This window comes from Equus caballus, chromosome 7 (genome assembly GCF_041296265.1).
Source record: "Equus caballus isolate H_3958 breed thoroughbred chromosome 7, TB-T2T, whole genome shotgun sequence".
NCBI classification, from domain to species: Eukaryota; Metazoa; Chordata; class Mammalia; order Perissodactyla; family Equidae; genus Equus; species Equus caballus.
The window spans coordinates 73,112,296-73,127,564 of NC_091690.1; the positions used below are offsets into that span (position 1 = coordinate 73,112,296).

General features: G+C 35.1%; 1 protein-coding gene across 9 annotated transcripts in view; it reads left to right on the forward strand.

Moving 5' to 3' along the window:
* Positions 1 to 15,269, forward strand: part of FCHSD2 (FCH and double SH3 domains 2) — a 280,728-nt gene that overhangs the window by 63,006 nt on the left and 202,453 nt on the right. The gene's annotated exons all lie outside the window — the stretch shown is intronic.

Here is a 15,269-nt window from a genome sequence, read left to right on the forward strand (position 1 = left end):
TGAACACACTGAGATAACTAGTACCAAGGTCAAGAAACAGAACATTCACACCACCCTGGAAATCCCTCTTGTTCCCTCGCTTTACCACCCTCACTCTCACACAAGTTTCCACTATACTGACTTTTTTTTCAATAGCCTTATCGAGATATAATTGACTCACAGTAAACTGCACAACTTACAAATTGATAAGATTTGGCATATGTATATACCTGTGAAACTCTCATCACAATGAAGATAGTGAACATGTCTGTAACCTCCAAAAGTTTCCTCGTGTCCCATTATAATCCCTCCCTTCCACTCACCCCTGCTTGATTCACTTTTCCCTATCATCCTCAGGCGACCACTAATCTACTGTCTATCATTGTAGATTAGTTTGCATTTTTTAGAATTTTAATTTAATTCTCTCTGATTGGAATCATACAGTGTGTACTCTGTCTTCATTCATTTAGCATAATTGTTTTGCAATATATCTATGTTGTTGTATGTATCAGTAGTTCATTTCTTTTTATTGCTGAATAGTAGTCCATTGTATGGATATACCACTATTTATTTATCCATTCATCTGTTGATGATCATTCGTTTCTATTTTTTGATATTATAAATAAAGCTGCTATAAACATTTGTGTGTGTACAGATGGTTTCATTTCTCCTAGGTAAGTACATAGGAATAGAATGACTACGTCATTTTTAACTTAAGTAACTGCCAGACTTTTCTAAAGAGGTGTACCATTTTACATTCCTACCAGGAGTATTTGAGCGTACCAGTTGCTCTGCATCCTCTCCAACACTGGCTATGATTAGTTTTTTCAATTTTAGATAGTGTAAAAGGTTATAGTCGTATTCATTTTGGTTTTATTTTGTATTTACCTAATAGCTAATGATGTTAAGCATTATTTTTCATGTTAATTTGCTCTCTGTATATATTCTTTGGTGAAGAGTTTGTTCAAATCTTTTGCTGATTTTAAAAATTGAGTGGTTTGTTTTCTTATTTATTTATTTTTAATTTTTTTTTTAATTTTTCCTTCTTCTTCCCAAAGCCCCCCAGTACATAGTTGTATATTTTTAGTTGTGGGTCCTTCTAGTTGTGGCATGTGGGACACCACCTCAGCATGGCCTGATGAGTGGTGCCATGTTCACGCCCAGGATCTGAACTGGTGAAACCCTGGGCCGCTGATGCGGAGTGTGCAAGCTTAACCACTTGGCCACGGGGCCAGCCTGTGTTAGTTTTTAAAACTTTTTATTATGAAACGTTTTTAAGCGTGTATGAAAGTAGAAGGAATTAGAATGAGGAATTCTTGTTAGCCATTACCCAGCTTCAACTATTACCAGTATGTTACCAAACTTGTTTCATTTATAGCTCACCATTTGCTATCCCTTGCTTGTTACTTTTTAAAAATACTTTTGTGAGGCATAATTTACATATTATTAAAAATTCATCCATTTTTAGTGTATAATTAAATGATTTTTAGTAAATTTATAGAGTTATGCAACCATCAGCACAGTCCAGGTTTAGAACATTTCCAGTGACCCAATGAGTTTCCTGTACCTGTTTGTGGTCAATCTCTGTTGCCTGAGGTAACCACCAGCTTTTTTGTTGTTGTTTATTTTATTTTTTTTATTGTGGTAACATCGGTTTATAAAATTATATAAATTTCAGGTGTATATCATTATATTATGATTTCTGTGTAGACTACATCATGCTCACCACCCAAAGACTAATTACAATCCATCACCACACATATGTGCGTTATCACCCCTTTGGCCCTGCTCCATCACACCTTGCCCTCTGGTAACCACCACTCCAATCGCTGTCTCTATATGATTGGTTTTTTCTTTTCTTTTTTTTAAGTGGGGAAGATTGGCCCTGAGCTAACATCTGTTGCCAATCTTCCTCCTTTTGCTTGAGTAAGATTGTTGCTGAGCTAACATCCGTGCCAGTCTTCCTATATTTTATGTGGGATGACGCCACAGCATGGCTTGATGAGCTGTGCTGGGTCTGCACCCAGGATCTGAACCTGTGAATCCCAGGCTGCTGAAACAAAGTAGGTGAACTTAACCACCATGCACTGGGCCAGCCCCTCTATGTGATTGTTTGTTGTTGTTTTTCTTCTGCTTATGAGGGAGATTGTACGATATTTGACTAACTTCTTTTGACTTATTTTGCTTAGCATAATACCATCAGGGTCCATCCATGTTGTCACAAATGGATGGATTTCATTGTTTCTTATGGCTGAGTAGTATTCCATTGTGTATATATACGACATCTTCTTTGTCCATTCGTTCCCTTGATGAACACCTGCGTTGCTTCCAAGTCTTGCTATTGTAAATAATGCTGTGCTGAACACAGGGGTGCATGTATCTTTACGTATTCATGTTTTCCTGTTATTTGGATAAATAACTAGCAGTGGAATAGCTGGATCATATGGTAGATCTGTTCTTAATCTTTTGAGGAATCTCCATGCCATTTTCCATAGTGGCTGCACCAGTTTGCACTCCCACCAGCAGTGTATGGGGTTCTTTTCTCTCCCCATCTTCTCCAACACTTGTTATTTCCTGATTTGTTAATTATAGCCATTCTGACGGGAGTGAGGTGAGATCTCATTGTAGTTTTGATTTACATTTCCCTGATAGTTAATGATGTTGAACATATTTTTGTGTGCCTCTTGGCCATCTGTATATCTTCTTTGGAGAAATGTCTGTTCAGATCTTTTGCCCATTTTTTAAATTAGGTTCTTAGTTTTTTTTGTTGTTGAGATGTATGAGTTCTTTATATATTTTGGATATTAACCCCTTGTCAGATATATGGTTTGCAAGTATCTTCTCGCACTTGTTAGGTTGTTTTTTCATTTTGTCAGTGGTTTCCTTTGCTGTGCAGAAGCTTTTTAGTTTGATCTAGTTCCATTTATTTACTTTTTCTATTGTTTCCCTTGCCCAGTCAGACTTGGTGCTTGAAAATATGCTGCTAAGACCAAAGCATATTAAGTTGAAAAGTGTACTGCCTATGTTTTCTTCTCGAAGTTTCGTGGTTTCAAGTCTTACATTCAAGTCTTTAATCCATTTTGAGTTAATTTTTGTGTGTGATGTAAGATAATGGTCTACTTTCATTCTTTTGCATGTGGCTGTCCAGTTTTCCCAACACCATTTATTTATTTATTTTTGCTAAGGAAGATTCTTCCTGAACTAACATCTCTTGCCAATCCTCCTGTTTTTGCTTGAGGAAGATTAGCCGTGAGCTAACATTTGTGCCAATCTTCCTCTATTTTTTGTACGTGGGACACCTCCGCAGCATGGTTGATGAGTGGAGTAGGTCTGTGCCCAGGATCTGAACCTGTGAACCCAGACCGCTGAAGTGGAGCATGTGTGACTTTAACCACTCAGCCACGGGGTGGGGCCCCCAACACCATTTATTGAAGAGACTTTCCTTTCTCCATTGTGTGTTCTTGGCTCCTTTGTTGAAAATTAGCTGTCCCTAGATGTGTGGGTTTATTTCTGTTCTCTTGATTCTGTTCCATTGATCTGTGTGTCTGTTTTTGTGCCAGTACCATGCTGTTTTGGTTACTATAGCTTTGTAGTATATTTTGAATATACTACAAATATATTTGTATATATTTGTATAAATACAATTTTTTTTTCCAGCTTTATTGTATAAAGCTGGAGTGTGATACCTCCAGCTTTGTTCTTTTTCCTCAGGATTCCTTTGGCTATTTGGGATCTTTTGTTGTTCCATATAAATTTTAGGATTCTTCTTTTTGTTTCTGTGAAAAATGTTGTTGGAACTTTGATAGGGATTGCATTGAATCTGTAGATTGCTTTAGGAAGTGTGGACATTTTAACTATGTTAATTCTTCCAATCCAAGAGCACGGAGTATCTTTCCATTTCTTTGTGTCGTCTTCAATTTCTTTCAACAATGTTTTATAGTTTTCAGTGGTTAAGTTTATTCCTAGGTATTTTATTCAACCATCAACTTTATGTCTCTATAAATTACCTTCTCTGTACATGTTATAAGACATACTCTTGTAGTATATAGTCTTTTCTGGCTTCCTTTACTTAGCAAATGTTTTTGAAGTTCGTACATGTTTTATCATATATCGGTAGTTCATTGCTTTTAATTGGTGAGTAGTATTTCATAATGCGGATGTATACTACATTTTGTTTACTCATTCACTAATTGATAAATACTTGGATTGTTTCCATTTTTGGCTATTATGTCTAATGCTGCTGTGGACATTCACATACTAGTCTTTATTTGCACATAAGTTTTCATAATTCTTGGGTATGTACCCAGGAGTAGAATTGTCAGGTCGTTTGGTAAGTTTATGTTTAACTTTTTAGGAAATGGACAAACTGTTTTCCAAACTGGCTGTACAGTTTTTCATCTTCAATAACAATGTATGAAGGTTCCAGTTCTTCCACGTCCTGGCCAATGCTTATTCTTGTCTGTCTTTCTAATTATAGCTATTATCGTGGCTATAATCATGATGAATAGTACCACTGTGAACATTCTTGTATATGTCTTTTGGTGATGATGAGTGTGGTCTGTTGAGTGTATACCCAAAGAGTGGATTTGATGTGTCATAGGGTATGTGTTATTCAGCTTTGGAAGATATCATGAAATGGTTTTCTAAAGTGATTATTCCAAGTTACACTCCTCCCAGCAGTGAATGAGAGTTATAGTTGCTTTAAAACCTTGGTTTTATCTGGTTTTCATTTTAGCTTTCTGTTCAGTATATAGTGGTAACGAATTATTGATTTGATTAGCATTTTCCTGATGACTAATGAAGTTGGACTTATCATATGTTGATGGGGCATTTGGATATCTTCTGTGGGATACTTGTTAAAGTCTCTTGTTAGCCTTTTTCTTATTGATTTATTGTGTTTCTTTACATGTTCTAGATTTGAATCCTTTGTCAGATGTATATATTACAGATATCTCTTCAGTCTCATGCAGAAATGTCATGTTTTGTGGCTTGCTTTTTTATCTAGTAATAGTTTCGTTTGATGAAAACAAGTTTTTAATTTTAATGAAAGCTAATTTATTTTCTTTTATAGTCAGTGTTTTTTATGTCCTATTCAAGAATTCATTGCTACCCTAAGGCCTGCCTATGGTGTTATGTAATGTTCTGGAATTTTTTTTTTTTTTTAAAGATTGGCCCTGAGCTAACATCTGTTGCCAATCTTCCTCCTTTTTTTTTTTCCTTCTCCCCAAAGCCCCCCAGTACATAGTTGTATATTCTAGTTGTAGCTCCTTCTAGTTCTGCTATGTGGGACGCCACCTCAGCATGGCCTGAGGAGTGGTGCTAGGTCCGCACCTGGGCTCTGAACCGGTGAAACCCTGGGCCACTGAAGTGGAGCATACAAACCCAAGCACTTGGCCATGGGGCTGGCCCCTGGAATTTTTATTTTTTAATCTTTCACATTTAGCTCTGTGGCCTATTTGAAGTAAACTTTTGTGTATGGTGTGGGATTGGGGTCAGGATTTCATTTTCTATATGGAAATCCAGTTGAGGCCACACCATATGTTGAAAAGTCTATCCCCCTACCCCTACCTCTGTATTGAAGTGATATTTTGTGGTAAATTAGGTAACTGTATATGGTTAAGTCTATTTATGGACTTTATTCTAGTCCACTAATGTATTTTTTGAAATCTTTTTGCCAATATTACATTGTTTTCATTATTGTAACTTTGTAATAAATCCTGATATCTGGAGTATAAGAGCCTTCACTAATCTTGGCCATTTATATTTTCATATACATTTTAGAATCAGTTTGTTTATTTCCCGAACATGCTGGCTGGCATTTTGATTAAGATTGCTTTGAATCTTTAGGTCAGTTTGGGGAGAATTGACATCTTAATATTGAGTCTTCTAAACCATGAACAAAGCTATTTATTTAGTTCTTCTTCAACTTTTCTCAGGGTTTCCACTATTTTAAATACACCATCTCGTTCATGGAAACCTCCATTTTGTTGGAGACCTCTTTTCTTGAGCCTGTAGCCTCTTGTTTCAACCTGACTTTTCTCTGTGATTGCTGTATTGCTCTTATTTGAATATGTTTCTCTTTCTTTCTTGTGTTGGATTCATCAGTTCTTGGGTCTTATTTTTCTTCTTGATTAGTTTACTCCATTTTTTGTGTGTGCGAACTATTTCATGCAGTAATTTCCTAAGAGGCTTTTATATTTGTATTTATTATTTCACTGTGATTTCATAAAATTTTATGAAGAACAGGCTTTGAGCACACAGAATACTAGAAGTCCCTGATATGATTTTAAAGAGCTGCATAGTTTCCTTCATATGGATATTACAAAAGTGAAAGATATTTTTTGTAGAAGATTTTGGAAATCACATAGAATGAAAAAAGTCATCTGTCCCACCCCCCATCTTATAGAGTTTGCGATTATTAATTAATGTTCTATAATATAACTTTACAGTTTTTTCTATGAATACATATACAATTTCAATATATTGAGTGGTTTTATTTAAAATTCATAAATATATTGTTTTGTTCACTGTATCCTTTCTTTAGTTACAATATTTTATGAACATCTTTCCTTCTATATCATCACTGAAATAACTGCATATTACAATTTGGGATAATTATGTTTTGTTTTATTTGGTATACCATTTATTTAACTAGTATTTTATTGGTATTTAAGTTGTTTCTAGTTTTACTTTTTTTACTATAAGCAATGTTATACTGAACTGTTTTGTATTCATCTCTGATTATTTCCTTGTGCCAGTTCCTATAAGTGAAATTTCTGGGTCAGAAAATATGTACGTTTTCAAGGCTTTAGTAGTATTACTGAATGCACTGTAAAAAATAGTTATTTATGTTCCCAGCAGCAGTATATGAGAGTGTCTGTTTCCTGAGTTATTGCTGCTGTTAGATGGTATTACTTAAAACATTTTTGGGCTTAATTTTTTTAGGAGAAATTTGCTATTTTGTTTTATTTTTAAAAAATTCTATTTAAACTGTGTGTAACACTGTGCTTTCTTTATCACTTGCTTGCGTTTATGAAAGAACTCTTTCAGAATTAATTAGAAGTGATATTTTAAAATTCACCTATCTCTTGGCTATATTTAAAAAAGGAAATAAAAGTGTAATAAGTGGTATGGTATTTCTAAAATGTTTTCATATTTTGACTGACTTCTCTGAATAAGTTTTAGAATCAGAGCCATTAATTTCCTTGTTTTCCACACTATACAGTGGTCCCTTGGTATCGGGCGATTAATTCTAGGACCCCATCCCCCACACTTTGATACTAAAATTAACGGATGCTCAAGTCCCTTACAAAAATCGGCATAGTATTTGCAAATAACCTACACTCATCCTCCCGTATACTTGACATTGTCTCTAGATTAGTTGTAATATCTAATACAATGTAAATAGTTGTTATACTGTATTGTTTAGGGAATAAAGACAAGAACAAAAGTCTGTACATGTTCAGTACAGGCGCAACCATCTTAGGCCTTTTGATCGGGATTGGTTGAATCCTCAGAGGCAGAACCTGTGGAGGGTCGAATGTGTCGCCTCTGTACCACTTAGTGTATTAGTAACGCAGCATTTTTCTTCCCCAAGCCCTGAGCTAACATCTGTGCCAGTCTCCCTCTATTTTGTATTTGGGTTGCCTCCACTAATGAGTGGTGTAGGTCCACACCCGGGATCCTAACCTGCAAACCCAAGCAACTGAAGCAGAGTGTGCCAAACTTAACCATTACACCAGGGCACTAGCCCACAGCATTTCTTAACAGAGTATCCCAGTATTGCCTCCAGGAATTTTTACTCTTTACTGATACCACTTTCCAAGTTTTCATGCAGGAAGTTTCTTGACTTTAGCAGACAGCATCAGTGGAAGATTTTCAGACAACAGTCAAATGGTCCTTAAATGTTTGTTGTTGGGAATGTCTAGGAGTTGCAGTTGTCTCCTTAAGCAAAAAGAACAACTACCAAATTCTCATATATGCTGAAGTGACTTCTCTGACCTTTTTTTTGACTTTGACTTTGTGACCTCTTTTTACTTGGCTTCTCTGAACTTTGTTTTTTTCCTTCATTTTTGAAAGAAGAATGATGACCACTTTTTCCTCTCTTCTCAGGCTAGTTCTGGAGACCACATGTACTAATGAGTATGAAAATGCTTCCCAATCTATGTGTACACACATAAAATGGTCTTTACTGTGTTAGATAGTTTTCCTTATTTCTGTAAATTGTTGTAACCTAGCTTTGTTAGATAATGGATTTCTCTAGTAGAAAGAGAGTGATGAATTAAATTTGGGGACCTATGCATGTATTATTAGAAATTCTAAGTCCCATTTCTCTGGGAAAAAGTATGAGGTAAGGTAATGGTAATTGACCTTCTTGCCTTTGGGAAAGCACTGTAAAAACTCTCCCAGTACGAGAACATTTACTGTTTCATTAGGATAACTACTTAACCTTTTTATTGTGCCAGATCTTTTAAGCCATCTCTTTAAGTCTTTTAAAATACAACTTTAACTCAAATTTTATAATAGAAATCCATACAACAGGATTAACTTTATGCAAATTTTATTTATAATACAGGTTATCTAAAATGTATCTATAACTAGAATCAAGAACAGTTACTACTTTGAGCCATAAGAGATTTACAAAATGAAATTTCCGTTGTGTTAACTAGCTTTGGGTTTTGTAATTTTTTACTGAATTGAATTGAAATATAAAGAAACATTTTGACCTAATGACCTTTTTGAGGAAACATATGAAGAAACATAATGACCTAATGACATTTTTCCTCTAACTTTTTATTTGGAAAAACTTCAAATCTGCAGAAATATTTAAAGACTAATATACTGAAGAATGGTATTAATTTCCTCTGTATTAGCCAATTATTAACATTTTGCCACATTTACATATGTAGCTACACATATTGTTTCTAAGCTAGACTTTTTGAAAGTAAGCTGGATCCATCATGATACTTCTCTTCTACATACTTCACTTTGCATCTTCTCAGAACACTTTCCAGAATAACTATAATGTCATTATCACACTCAGATAATAAAAATAATTCTATAATATCATCTATTATGTAGAGGATATGATTTATACTCAGACTTCCTCATTTATTCCCCAAATATCTTTTATAGCTGTTTCTCCAAGATCCAGTAAGGTTTATACATTGCATTTAACAGATATGTCTCGTGATTTTATTTAGACTATTTTCTTTACCTTTATTTTTCCATGACATTGACTTTTTGAAAAATTGTAGAATTATGGAATACTTTGTAGTTGGAATTCTTTTGGGTTTTTTCGTCATGATTAGATCTAGGTTAAATATTAGTAAAAATACTACATAGATGATGTTGGCCTAATGAGATTTTATAGTTTGTTTTGGCGAATTTGGTAGATTAGAACACAACATCAGTGACGTTGCCAATTTTCAAGCCTGATTGAATTTATAACAATGATAGTAGATTCCAATCATTTCTCAATTTCCAAAATTGTCTCAAACCATTTCTGTATTTTTTGCTATATCACGTTTTCCTGCTGCTCTAAAAAAATAAAGTTTTGGGGCCAGTGCCATGGCCGAGTGGTTAAGTTCACATGCTCCGCTTCGGCGGCCCAGAGTTTCACCAGTTCAGATCCCAGGCATGGACGTGGCACCTCTCGTCGGGCCATGCTGAGGTGGCGTCCCACACAGCACAACCAGAGGCACTCACAACTAGAATATACAACTATGTACTGGGGGCACTTTGAGGAGAAGAAGAAAACAAAAGAAAAAGAAAAAGAATGAAGTTTTATTACTTTAAAGTATTTAGAAGGCATAATTGGAGGAAAATCAAACATCTGAGAATTTGTTTTAATTTTAAATTATACATTTCAGTTTAAGCCATTAAATTTTTTTGAATGTAGAAGTCTGTATACTCTTAACTGTTACATTTACACACATTTTAAAATCGTCTGAAAATTAGAGCACTTGTCATTATTTCAAGAATTTCCTTTAGAGAGGCTGCTGCTTGTTAAATTGAAAGTATGTGAATCATCTTTGTTACCAACTGTCTAATGACACTAATATAAGCTTCCTTTTCGGAAAGTTCCATAGTTTTGGCTATTATTTGTCATTTGTACATCATCAAAATAGTTAAGACTATTTAAATTCTCCAAAATGAAATGAAACTGCAATTTATATGAATGACTACTTTGAACTTTTTATTTCCTCTGTCAATTTTAGCAGTCTTAAAATGGTCTTTAAAAATAAGGTGGTTGTGTTTTGGTTCCTTCTTAATATTTTTGTCTGGTAGTTCGTCTCTGTTGGGAGCTCAGTCTTAGGAATGTTTATATTTCCTTAGTTAGACCATAGATGAATAAGAATCTATGCTCTGGAAGGATTTACTACATTTAATTTTTTATAAAATACTATTTTAAAATTAGAAGTTTATTTTAAGATATACCAGTTTTTGTGTGTTGAGAAAATATTTGTTGAGCACTCTTCTAGGTACTGTGGATATGGCACTGTTCAAAAAAGAGAAAAAAAAAGTCCTAGCATTTATGGAGCTTACATTTTATGGTTGTATGTTGTCTTCCAATTAAATATATTAACTTTTTTCTCTTCAGAGCCACTGATATGGCATTGTAGTCAATTGGAAAAGAATGACTTTTGTGGAATTATTACTGGTGGTGTGTGTTGTCATCCTTTATAGAAAGGATTGATTGGCCAGAAAGATTGAGTATCATTTGTGAGATTTAGATAGCATACAGATGACCCATCCCAGTTGAAAAGTGTCATAAAGGACAATAATTCAAGTGGGATTGATCAGATGACAGCAGTTTGAAAAATAATATCTTAAGCACATGCAAAGGAAACTTGTAATACGTTTTTAGTGGAATGTTAGAAGAAAGAAAGAAAATAATATCACAGAACCTTATTTACACTTGAAGGGATTTGAGCCCTGAACTTTTTCAAATTGCTTGGTACTTTCAACTTCCTAAAAGAGTGTTAATATTTTATTTTTAAGCGTGGTGTGTAAAATTCACTTTGTAATTCCCCAGAAATAACAGATGTGTTGCATATCTATTTTTATAAACAAAACAAATGAATCTCTGAAAACACAGAAGCCATGTAAGAGTCGTGAAACGTTAAGTATGAGGGTAAAATCAAGTCTGGCTCTTGACTGCAGTTAGCTAACCACTGAAGTGTTGATGAAATCATTTGCAATACTCAAACTGAAATTGCTAAAGGCAGGTTCTGTGTATTAATATACTTCCTGTAGTCTTTGGCAGAATGCTGCTAGTGAAGGGAGGATACAAAAGGTTACTGTGGCTGGAGAGAAAGAGCAGGAAAAGGTTGTGGACTTTAAGGGCGGCTCCTTGCCTAGGGACAAACACGGAGAAAACATAGACGCCGTGTCAAATAGCCTGTGCTATCCCACTGTCGCAGCTAAAGTTTTTGCTATTTTTATTCTTTTAAGAAATAAATTTATGAAGAGTTGGGCGTACTACCCAAGAAGTTAGTGTTATGTGTACTTGGTGAGATTCTTTTTTTGGTAAATTTCATCAGCATAGAAGTTTAAAATGTAACTTAGTTTAGGGGCCAGCCCCATGGCCAAGTGGTTAAACCGGCTTGCATCTGGGGCATGGACCCACTCCACTCATCAGCCATGCTGTGGAGCCATCCCACTTGCAAAGTAGAGGAAGACTGGCATAGATGTTAACTCTAGGGCTAGTCTTCCTCAGGCAAAAAAAACGAAAGAGGAACAGATCCTGGCAATGGCTGTTAGCTAAGGCCAATCTTCCTCACCAAACAAACAAAAAAATAATTTAAGAAATGTAACTTAACTGTATGCAGTTATTAGCTTTCTGGCCGTTGCTATTAAAGAAGTATGGGTAAAATTATTTGAAATGGTGGATTCTGTACTTGGAGCTTTCCTTTCTGCCAGTCCCATCCTATAGAACAATAACTATAGTGAGAGAAAGTTGAGGGTTATTTTCAGTGTTCATGTTGATACTTATTTTTAAAGGTTATTTTACTTTATTTTTGAATTCCTTAGCTTGCAACAATGATTGAAAATATCTTTGGGGAGAAGAGCAGACTAATTTTTTTCTCAAAATATCTTATATAGTTTGATTTTTAAAGTTAAAAAAATTAAAAACGATTCAAAGAAAAAATGGTGGATACAAGTAAATAATAGTGTTCTTGGGCACATAGATTTGCTAGTAAGTTTGTCTTGTCATGGCTGTTCTGTAGCACACATCTTAAAAGAATGAGTGAAAATCATTGCTTTTGCTGCTCCCATTCTTTTCCTCCGCAAATCCTTCATTTGTATTAATGAACTTAGTGTTAGGCAAGGATAAAACAGGGACTAGATAGAGGGGAGAGTTCAGACTAGAGCTATGGAGTTTGAACCTTTTTCTGTGATAACATGCCCCCCTCCAACCCCCCACCTCCTTTTTCACAGGACATACTGGTTTGCACATGTCTTCACTCATTTGTTCTTTGCCTGGTCATACTAGTTGAGTTTGGCTCCCCCTGCTCCAACCACTGATCAAAAACCATGATTTTTTTTTTAATACGTCCTCTATCTCAACCTCTCTATGTAACTTTCAGTTTACGTTATGGACTCTTAACTTTCTCTATGTTATAGGTTAAACAGCATATATTGAGATATTTTGTGTTAGGCACTGTTCTCAGCACTTTACATGCATTAACTCATTTGTATTTCCCCAGTAACCCTTTGGGGGTAATTACTATTATTCTCATTTTATAGATGTGCAAGTGAAGTAAAGTAACTTGCTCAGAGTCTTCTGTCCTCTGCTCCCTCCACTCCCTTCTCTTCAAATAATCTAGTTCTGGGCACATTTTGAAAGAGACATTGGCAAACTAAAGTGCATCCAGAAGGAGATGACCAAGGATAGTAGTGCGCTTGGGAATCATGCTATTTGGGAAAATGGTTGAAGAGACTGCAAATGTTCAACAGCCTGCAGTATAGATTTTGTGTGCATGTATGTGGATTGAATCTGACTAATTTTGTGTAACTCTGAAGTGCAGAACTAGAAACAAGGAGTAGAAAGATCACGATGACAAAAGGTGTTCTCTAGTTAGAACAGATCCAGAATGGAAGGGGTTGTGTCTTCAAGAAGTGTTGAAGTAAAGTAATTGGTAGACTTTTTGTTTAATATTCCTCACTTCTTGTAGTATTGTAGGACAAATAAAACATTTGGGAAGGCTTTTTCTGTCTCATGGGTGCCAGTTTGCAACCTCTGATTTAATTGTTCTAGGTTTTATTTCTGAATCAAACTGAATTCTGAGTTTTTGGACTACATTGTTTTCGCTCCCAGCAGAACCGCTTTCACTGAGGTAATGTTTAGACATCAGAGAGTCACTGTTCACTTAATAATTTGTTCAATCTCAATCTTTTAAGAATTCAACGACATTTATCAAGCACATGCTTCATGACTAGCGTGAACTAGGTGCTGGGGATGTGAAGAGGCTGAATTATATGAGTTTGTGTGTTCAGAAGGTTGGGATATATGTTGGTTAGTGCCAGAAAGTTACCAAGTAATACAAGGAGTGGTGTGATCATGAAGCTGAGGAACAGGCAGGAGCTGTGTCATATAAGAGCCTTATAAGAAATAGCCTGATGAAATGGACTACATTTATTGTAGGGATATTATTGTTGATATTGCCTCCCACATCATTAACAGACCATTCATTATATGAAAGTTTGGAATATTTTGTTTAGTTCTAATAGTATTTTTGTGGAATCTTTAGAATTTTTTACACATAAGATCATATCATTTGCAAACAGAGATAATTTTATTTCTTCCTTTCCAGTTTGGATGCCTTTTATTTACTTTTCTTGACTAATTGGTCTAGCTAGAACCTCTAGTACCATGGTGAATAGAAGTGGTAGAAGCAGGCATCTTTGCCTTGTTCCTGATCATTGAGGAAAAGACCTTTCACCATTGAGTATGGTGTTCACTGTGGAGTTTTCCTATATGGCTGTTACTACGTGGAGGTGTATTATTCCTTCTATTCCTAGTTTGTTGAATGTTTTATGAAAGGATGTTGGATTTTGTCAAACACTTTTTCTGCATCAATTGAGATGATCATGTGCTTTTTTCCCCCTCATTTTGTGTTGATGTGGCATATTACATTGATTGATTTTTGTTTGTTGAACCATCATTGCATTCCAGGAATAAATCCTACTTTGTCATGATTGTAATCCTTTTAATGTGCTGCTAAATTCTGTTTAGTAGAATTTGTTTGAGGATTTTTGCATCAGTGTTCTTAAGGAATATTGGTCTGTAGTTTTCTTTCTTGTGGTGTCTTTGTCTGGCGTTGGTGTCAGGGTGATGCTGGCCTCATAGAATGAATTAGGAAGTGTTGCCTCCTCTTCAATTTTTTGGAAAAGTTTGAGAAAGATTGATATTACAGTCATGCACCACATTAACAATGTCTTGATCAACGATGGACCACATATGTAATGGTGGTCCCATAACATTGGTACTATATACCCTAGTTGTGTAGTAGGCTATACCATCTAGGCTTGTTTAAGTACACTCGGTGATGTTTGCACAATGATGAAATCGCCTAATGATGCACTTCCCAGAATGTATCCCTGTCTTTAAACAACATATGGCTATAGTTCCTCTTTAAATGTTTGGTAGAATTCACCAATGAAGCCATCAGGTCCAGGGCTTTTCTTTGTTGGGAGAGTTTTGGTTGCTAATTCAGTCTCCTTACTGTTAAAGGTCTATTCAGACTTTCTGTTTCTTTGTGATTTAGTCTTGGTAGATTTTGTGATTCTAGAAATTTGTTTATTTCATTTAGGTTATCCAATTTGTTGACATACAGTTGTTCATAGTACTCTCTTATAATCTTTTTTCTTTCTGTAGAACTGGTAGTAAGGTCCCCACTTTCATTCTGATTTTGCTAATTAGAGTCTTCTCTCTTTTTTTCTTAGTCTTTCTAGCTTAAGTTTTGTCAATTCTGTTGATCTTTTTAAGAAGCAACTTTTGGTTTCTTTGATTCTCTCTTTTTATGTATCTTTGCTCTAATCTTTATTATTTCCTTCTTTCTGCTAGCTTTGAGTTTAGTTTGTTCTTCCTTTTCTAGTTTCTTAAATTGTAAAGTTGGGTTGTTGATTTGAGATCTTTCTTGTTTTTTAACATAAGCATTTATCGCTGTAACATTTCCCCTTAGCACCATTTTTCTGTGTCCCATAATTTTTGGTATATTATGTTTTCATTTTCATTCATCTCTAAATATTTTCTAATTTCTCTTAGGATTTATTCTTTGACC